An 8,767-nucleotide genomic window follows, 5' to 3' on the forward strand; every position below is an offset into this window, starting at 1 on the left:
AAAAAGAAATTACACAATCTCAATGGAAGTCTTCCATCGCCTATAAGGAAGTCTTGTTTCTTCCCAAACAAGCAAAAACAAAACAAAACCCTCACAAACCCCACACTAGAATCTGACAAAACCTGACATCCTAATTACCAGTTGGCAGGAATCATGAAGGTCAGCCTGACACAGTTAACAATAAAAGGGGATAAAATCATCAAAATTCAGGCCGTGGGAAGCTATAGGTGAAATGGTCCAATGCCTTCAACAAAAAATTAGGGAAAAATAAAGAGAAGAAGGAACCTTAAGAGGACTTATGGACCCAGAGAAGCTTAACAGATCCATCAACTGCAATGTATAGGCCACATGTCGGATCTGACCCAAACGACCTGGAAAATCTACAAATCCTTAGACATAAATGTATATGGATAGGTATTTGCATATGTCTCTCTGCATACGTGTGATAATAGGAGAAATATGGCATGCCTTGATATTTGATGATATTAAGGAATCACTGTTAAGGTTTTTTAAGGAATGCTATGGTATTGTGGTTTTCTTTCCTTTTTTTCCTAAGGAACTTTGAACTATACACTGAACAGTTTTTAGGAGAAGTGCTACGATGCCCATGACGCTGTCATAAATGATAAATCAAACAACTGGCAAGAAACTAGTTACACCTGGAGCTGAGTGATGGATACATTTGGGTTCATTAGAATGTTCTCTTTATTATATATATATATATATGTATGTTTTCTGTAATACAAGCTTTTCATTAAACTTGGGAATTTTTGCTAAAGAAAAAGGCAGTTGGGGTAAAGAATATTTTTTTTCCCAAAAGGTAAAAGTCTGAGCTATCAAGCCACGAAGAGGCGTAGAGGAACCTTAAATGCAGCATGTTAGTAGGTGACAGCGGTGTGAAAAAGTAGCATACGGTAGCATACGGCATGACACTCTGGAAAGATCAGTGGTAGCCACAGGTTAGGGTGCAGGGGATGAACAGGAGGAACACAGAGGATTTTAAAGGCGGTAAACATACTCTCTATGGCACCATAATGATGAATACATGTCATTATACATTTGTCCAGACCCACAGAGTGTACAACTCCATGAGTGAACCCTGACATAAACCATAGACTTTGGGTGACTGTAATGTATCAACGTTGATTCAGCCATGATCATGAATGTACCACTCTGGGAGGGGGGGTGGAATGTGGTTAGTGCAGGAGGACCTGCATGTGTTTGGGGGTGATGGGTGTAGGGGAACTCGGACTTCTGCTCAACTGTGCTGCAAACCCAAAATTGCTTTGAAAATTAAAATTGATTTAAAAAAGTAAAAACCAGGACGACTGGGTAGCTCAGTGGGTTAAGTGTCTGCCTTCAGCTCAGGTCATGATCCCAGGGTCCTGGGATGGAGCCCCGCTCCAATCTGGGACCCTGCTCAGAGGGGGCCTGCTTCTCCCTCTCCGTCTGCTGCTCCCCCTGCTTGTGCTCTCTGTCAAATAAATAAAATCTCAAAAAAAAAAAAAAAAAAAAAGTAAAAACCAGTTAAGTGCACACCAACTAGTTCATGACTTCAACTTATGTTATTACCACAAAGTATGTTTGTACCCATCACTCTGAGATGAGATAGCAACACACAAACCACAGGTAAGGAGTACGGTGCTGAGGACTCACCCTCCCCAGAACCCACAGGTCACAAACACACGCGAGCCCTAAACTGAGCCATCGGCAACTGCAAGAAAGTACAAGTCACGCACCGCGAGCAGCTCTGAGTCTCCCTTTCGAGAAGGCAGCACGGGGAATTCCCAAGGCGGGACGACAGGGCCAAAGAAAGGCCTTTCAGGAGGCTGCCGCAGGGAAGCGCGGTGGGATGGAGCCGCAGCGGGTGCCGTGATGGCCGCGACCCGGGCGTCTCGGCCCTCGGTGAGCTCCACTCGGACGGGCAGCGCGGCGGAGACCAGGAACCAGCAACTGGCAAGCCGCCCCCCTGAGAAAATCTTCCAAGCAGTCCTACAGATTTCTACTGTGCAGTTGCTTGCTGGAAGGCACTGCCTGCCCGGAGCCCCCCGAAGCCGCCCCGGTTTGCTGCGCCGGCCCCTCCGCCGGGGGCGAGCCAGGGGACGCGGCCAACGCGGGCGAGGCCCCCTGCGGCCACCCTGCCCCCCAGCCTCGGCGCCGCGGATGCCCTTCCCGGGCGTCCCCTCTCACAGCTACATCCTCCCTGTCGGGCCCGGCCGAGGCTCACGCAGTCCTCCGGGGCCCGCCGGGAGGAACTCCCGTCTCCGCGCCCTCCAAGACGGGCCGCTTCTCCTCGCCCGCCGGGTCGTAGTTGTTGGGGATGTACTGCGTGGTCGGGGCCGGGGCCGGGCCCAGGAGCGGCTGGTGGTCCTGCGCTTGACCGAGGCGATGCAGGCTGCCACGCAGAACGGGGCCCGCTCACGCGGTTCTCGCCCAAGGCCCACGCCGCGGCCCTGAGACGCGGCACCGGCTGCCGGAGGCCCGGGCGTCGCGCAGCCGCGCGTGCTGGCGGAGAACATGGCGGCCCCCAGGGCAGCGCCCGCCCCTCCAACCGGAAGTGGTAAGCCGCGGTGCCCACGTGCACGCGCTCCCTGTGCTCCCGCCCCTCGCAGCCCGCCTCTCCCGCCCTCCCGCGCCCCCGCCGCCCCCGCCGCCCCCGCCGCCCCCGCCGGCCCCGCCGCCGCCTCCATTTGCAAGTTTTCATTTCCTCGGTCGCCTGGGTGTTGGATACCTTTATGTGTATGTATGTGTGTATATATATGGAGAGAGAATATATATATTCTCATCCTTCGTGTGTCTTTATGACTTGATGGTTTGCCCAAATTTCTACTGAAGCAGTCATCTTTTTTTCTGAGTTTTCCTTACAAAATACTAAACTTTATTACATTAAAGAAAGGTAAACCCCATTTTCATTCGGAATCACTTAGCTTTTATGCCAAAACGTATTGTGTGTTGAGGCAGTTTTTTGGTTGGTGCTTTTGCTAGTGCCATTCATATATCTAATGGTTACACAGTCAAATTTATCTGTATTTTCCTTTATTTTTAGTGTTTGTATCACAAAGGCCTTTCTCTAGATTATAAGAATGTTATTTCCTTTATTCTTCTAGTAACTGGATTTTTGTTCTTTTTTAGTATTCGGATTGATATGTCTAGTGCTTGTTTTAAGGTACCGAAGGATGTGAAAATCCAAAATCTTTCACTCAAAGGGTAGTCGTTCTGTTTGTCTCCGTAGAACATTGGAAAAATAAAGACAGGTGGACATTCAGGTATTATTTGGACTGAAAACTATGATTAGACTTTGTGGATGATACTACATTTGAATAGAATATGCCAAAGGAAATTGAGGACCAACATCATCACTGAAATTGTAAGCATAATTTTACCGGGTAGTGGGGACTCTATTAGTATATCATATTTATTATTATATTAGGTATATATGCTCATGAATAGAGGAATAGTCAGAGAGAAGAGGTCAAATTTAGATATCATAAAATGTTAATGAGATTAATGAAATGCAGAACATGTTTTGTATGGAATATAATAACTATTTCAGCACTATGGGGAAGAAGTGAACAACCACAGACAGAAGGATTCAGATGTATGAGGGTAAAATAGAAGTTTGTAAGTTTCATAGAGCATTGTGCCAAGTGAGGCATAAATTCCATCTTCATTCAAAATATATGAACTGTGAGGGTGATAAGAGGATTGGCCGTATGGGTAGGACTCTGAGGAATTGAAATGTTAACAGACAATAAGTTAGCAGAATGCCTCAGGCAATTACAATTAAGGAGAAAACAGGGTGGAGACGAACTTCATTGAAGATGGGACCAAGGGATTATAAAATCATAAAGGCACATTGTGTTAGTGGACCTGCCTGCTAGATGGCTCTATATCAGGGGCAAGCCTTCTGAGAAAAATAGAGAAAGTGCCTCCACCTCAAACTCTAAGACCCTGGTTAGCACCACAGGGAGACCGGAGTGAACACAGGTAATTAGAAAATGAGACCTTTATTTCACACTGTATTTTGATTTATTCTCACATCTGTTCTCTTTCATCGATTGATCTGCCTATTCCTGCACTCTCTCAATTGTTGTAACTTTATAGTATATTTTAATATCTAAAATATCACAAGCTTGCTTTTTACCCATCTTCTCCAAAATTTTACTAAATGATTCCTTATGCTTATTTTATATTTACAGTTTATAATTACTTTGTCCATAGCCCATCCTCATAATATCTGTCACTAGGACTTGCCTTAGTCATGAATGAGTAGTCTATCTAGGGTAGCAAACAACTTCCAGATCCCAGTGTGTTAACACGACACAAGTTTATTTCTTACTTCGAATATATGCCCCACATGGGCTGGTGTGAGAGGGACAGGGGAAAGGATTTGCTCCATAGATTGACTTAGGCACCAAGCTACCTGAGGCTCTAACGCTTCATAGCTCCACTACCTCAGTTCCCTGGTCCCCTGAGTGAAAGGAGAGCAGCTGGAGAATTGTGTATGAGCTACAGAGACATGTTTTCCCCACTCACAATTCATTGTCTAGAACAACACTGTCCAACAGAACTTTCTATGATAGTGGAAATGTTCTATATTCTACACTATCCAATATGGTAACCATTAGCCATTTGTAGCTAATGAAATGTGAGCCCTTGAAGTATTGTTAATATGACTGAGAAACTGAATTTTAAGTTTTAGGAAAAGATAAGTAGGTAATTTATACAATCACACGTGACTAGTAGCTATGACATGGGACAGCCCAGGTCTAGAATCAGTCACCTAGTCCTGCCTAAGTGTAGGAGCGTTGGGTGTATAAAGGAGTATATGAAATACTCTGTTACTTTCTCTGTCTTCACTCACAAAGCAAAATACCACCAGGCGCGCGCGCACACACACACACACACACACACACACACTTCCACTAGAAAGTTAAGTGTGACTATAGCAAAATGATATTTTATTTATTTATTTATTTATTTATTTATTTATTTATTTATTTTTGCAAAATGATATTTTAATCTTTTAAATAAATATTTAAATCTTTTAAATTACTTTTCAAGACCAAGGTGTAACTTTCCATCTGTTCTGGTAGTCTTTTGTTTTAAGATATTTTGTCTCTTGATTTTTTCTTCATATACAAATCCTGTATTTCTTTTAGGACTAACTTTTGAGCCAGACAGACTAGCATTAGAATTTTAGCTCTGCAAGTTATCTTAGACTAATGTAACCTCACTTATGTTAAAATAATTATGTAAATTCTTTAAGTGTCAGTTCCCTCACCAATATAATTAGTAGAATAACAGTACCTACCCACCCAATACTATCACTACCACCAGTATTGTTACCACTGTTATTCCTCGTCCTATTACTATTCTTTCATGATAATAATAATTAATTTATTATTAGGTAACAAGCTCTTTAGTAGTAGTTAATTTACAAAGAACCAAATGAGCTTAATGCATTTAAACCTCATGAGATGGGACGCCTGGGTGGCTCAGTGGTTGAGCATCTGCCTTCGGCTCAGGATGTGATCCCAGGGTCCTGGGATTGAGTCCCCCATCGGGCTCCCAGCAGGGAGTCTGCTTCTCCCTCTGCCTATGTCTCTGCCTCTCTGTGTGTCTCTCAAGAATAAATAAAGTCTTCAGAAAAAAAATGAGGTTAGCAAAGTGACTGGTCCTTGCTAAATATGCAGTATATTTAGCTGTTGTTGGTACTGTCAACATCATCATCATCTCATTATCAGCATTATCATTATAGTATCATCATCAGTATATCATCGTCATCATCATCAACTGTGGGTCTCTTCTTTTTTTTCTTTATAGTTTATTTTTTTAGTAATCTTTACACCCAACGTGGAGCTTGAACTCATGACCCCGAGACCAAGAGTCACAGGCTCTTCTGACCGAATCAGCCAGGTGCCTCCTGTGGTTATCATTTTATTTTATTTTATTTTATTTTTTTTTGGTTATCATTTTAATATCTCTTCCACCCTACCCCATTATGAATGAGCAGGTTTGGTTGGGATTTTGCCTGTCTCCAACTCCAAAGGTGAATAATTCCATCCCATTGCTACAATGACAGGTTCAGGATGGCCACATAATCTAGGCCAAAGCCAATTAATACATGGAATGCCCTTCATTGTAATGACTTGTTGATAGGTTTGTGACCTAAAGTTAGTCAATTAGAAACAAACCCTGGTCGTTCATTTGGTGGTTAGATGAGAGATGATCTCTCCTGCAGGACATAAAAGAAAAGGGGAGACTGACAGAAACGGGATATTTATTAACACTGTGTCATCATATTGAACAGCATATAAAGCCTGCTCTACCTCTGGACATTTTGGGTATGTGAGTCAAAAAATTCTCATTATTATTTAAACTTTTTACAAATCTTTCACCTACTATTAAATTCTGATTGAAATAATGATCCTCCTCATAACTAATGGGTGTTTTCCATATTTTGGGAAGCTATATATAGTGATTATATAATCTTTTTTGTAAGTTTATATAATCTTATCAAATTCTTACTGTTTGTATAACTTTTTTGAATGATTCTTTTGGGGATTTCTATGCATTACACTATATAATCATGTAATTTGAAAATAATATAATCCTTGTGTTCTGTTCTAAAATTAAATGACTTTTTCTTTCTTAATTAATTGTATTGGCTAGCAATTCTAGAAATAGGTGAAGTGATGATGCTGAGGATAGCTAACATCTTTCCCTTACTCTTGCTATTAATGGCCCTTTTTTGAGGTATATCAACTTAAAGAAATATTTGTTTTGTTATTTTCCTATTTGTTAGATTTTTGGTAGCAAATAGCAGGTCCAGCAAAAGTGTAATTCTTTCAAAGATGACTGATCAGAAAATAAGGACAGAGAAACATATGAAAGCTCCTACAGAGAAGAGACAACAGAATAAAATATAAAGGAACTGAAAGTAAGGGGAAATATCATCATCATAGAACTTAAAAATGAATTAGATTATAAGTTAGAGGAGTATAAGGATCTATATGACAGAAATCTAAATCAGCCAAGAAGGAACAAGCTTAAGAGACTCTGAAAGAAAAGCAGGAAGAAGATAAAGAAATACAAGAAATTTCAGAGGAAAATTGTAGATTATAAGAAACAAAATGCAGAAATCCAACTTAGGTCTATTTGGTGTGTCTGAAAAAGAAAAGGACCAATGGTGGACTAAAAATATTAGAGAAAAAGTGTTGGCTTAATAATGGGAGAATGAATCTTCAGATAAAAATGCTTACAATTTATATAACAAATAATAACATAATTAAACAAGAAAAATAAACCTTGTGGAATGGTATGTTGAAATTTCATTCAAAAGAAAAAAAATTCTGTCATTCTCATTTACTTTGTTCCACTGCTCCGGAATTGGTTGGCAATTTTGGTAATGATTTGAGTTGGATTGAGGCCCGAAAGCTTTTGAGCTTTTCATTTTGTGCTTGAGCTTTTTAGTCACCTCTGGTATGCAGCTGCAAATTATATTCATTTCCGGGCCCTACCCTTCAGTTGAAAACCCAATTGTGAGGACTGAAACAGGGCACGGGCTGTCTGCTGTGGGTTTTTTCTTCTTCCCTCCCTGTCTTAACTACCACTGAGATGGGGTTGGCAGAAAGGCCTAATTGGTTTTTCTCCATCAGGTTTGCAGCATCTACACAGCAATGGGCTCTGTCTCATCCCACCTGCAACTGAGAGGATCTCTGCCCTGGGGTATGAAGACATGAAGGCAAATGTGAAACACACATAAAGGACTTTCTTCTTCAATTTGTGTCCTGCTCCATTGCTTTCTACAACAAAGGGAGAAAGATCTGAGAAGTTTCTGGAGTTTCTTCTCTATTTTATTTAATTTGCATAGCAATAAGCCAGTGGTTTCAAAAGTTGTAGCAGAAGGATGGGACCATTTTGAGTTTCTGCATGAATAGTTTTCCTCTGGGAAAGATAATTTATAAATATATATTTATATTTATAAATAGTTTCCTTGCATCTTAGTCCTTAAGCTCAGGACAAATTGTATCCTTTTAATTTTTTCCCTTGGTCCAATACCTAGTAAAGACTTTGAACAGACTCCTCAGTGTGCTCTTCCCTCTGATGTACCTCTCACTATGTTCCTGTGGTCCTATTATGATATACCCTTTATAGTGAATAGTAAATATTATAATGCTCTGTGTTCCCATTCGATAAGAAGAAGATAGCAAATGTGAACAGCTCAGCATAGTGCATCAGTCAGTGCCATGTTAGGAAAACAGAATCTACACCAGATAATTCATCAAGTAGACTTTAATATAGGGGAATTAGTAACAAAAGTGTTAAAATCGATGAAAGAGCCAATAGGAGGGATTAGCAACTACAGGGAGGGATTCCTGGATGGCTCAGCAGTTGGGCATCTGCTTTCGACTCAGGGTGTGATCCTGGGGTCCTGGAATCGAGTCCCAAACCGGGCTCCCTGCATGGAGCCTGCTTCTCCCTCTGCCAGTATCTCTGCCTCTCTTTCTGTGTGAATAAATAAGTAAAACCTTAAAAAAAAAGAAAAAAGAAAAAAAAAAACTACAGGGAATTGCTCTCACTGCTAGAGATGGGAAGACAAAGAAAGGGGGAAGTGGTGTTATCCTAGTTGGTGCCCCGGGGGGCTCTCACCCCTGGAGAGCTGGAAACACCAAGGGGCACTGCTCAGGGAGAGCAAGGGATGTGGAGGAAATGCAGCTACCACTAGATACATTGCCCAAAGCAGAGAGGAAAAGAAAGAGAA

General features: G+C 41.6%; 1 long non-coding RNA gene across 3 annotated transcripts; it reads left to right on the forward strand.

The window, feature by feature from the left end:
* The first annotated feature begins 2,647 nt into the window (after positions 1-2,647).
* Positions 2,648-8,090, forward strand: LOC144318601 (uncharacterized). Of its 3 annotated transcripts, none has more exons than XR_013384665.1 (5): positions 2,648-2,739; positions 3,133-3,367; positions 6,245-6,347; positions 6,809-6,943; positions 7,662-8,090. It is a non-coding gene; the product is annotated as an uncharacterized LOC144318601 (long non-coding RNA). The 3 variants fall into 3 exon arrangements; XR_013384654.1 differs by having other exon boundaries at positions 2,649-2,739; positions 3,233-3,367; XR_013384657.1 differs by lacking the exon at positions 6,809-6,943 and having other exon boundaries at positions 2,649-2,739; positions 3,233-3,367; positions 7,662-8,089.
* The last annotated feature ends 677 nt before the right edge of the window (positions 8,091-8,767 follow it).

The sequence above is a fragment of the Canis aureus genome, chromosome 1, assembly GCF_053574225.1.
Source record: "Canis aureus isolate CA01 chromosome 1, VMU_Caureus_v.1.0, whole genome shotgun sequence".
In the NCBI taxonomy this organism is placed as follows: Eukaryota; Metazoa; Chordata; class Mammalia; order Carnivora; family Canidae; genus Canis; species Canis aureus.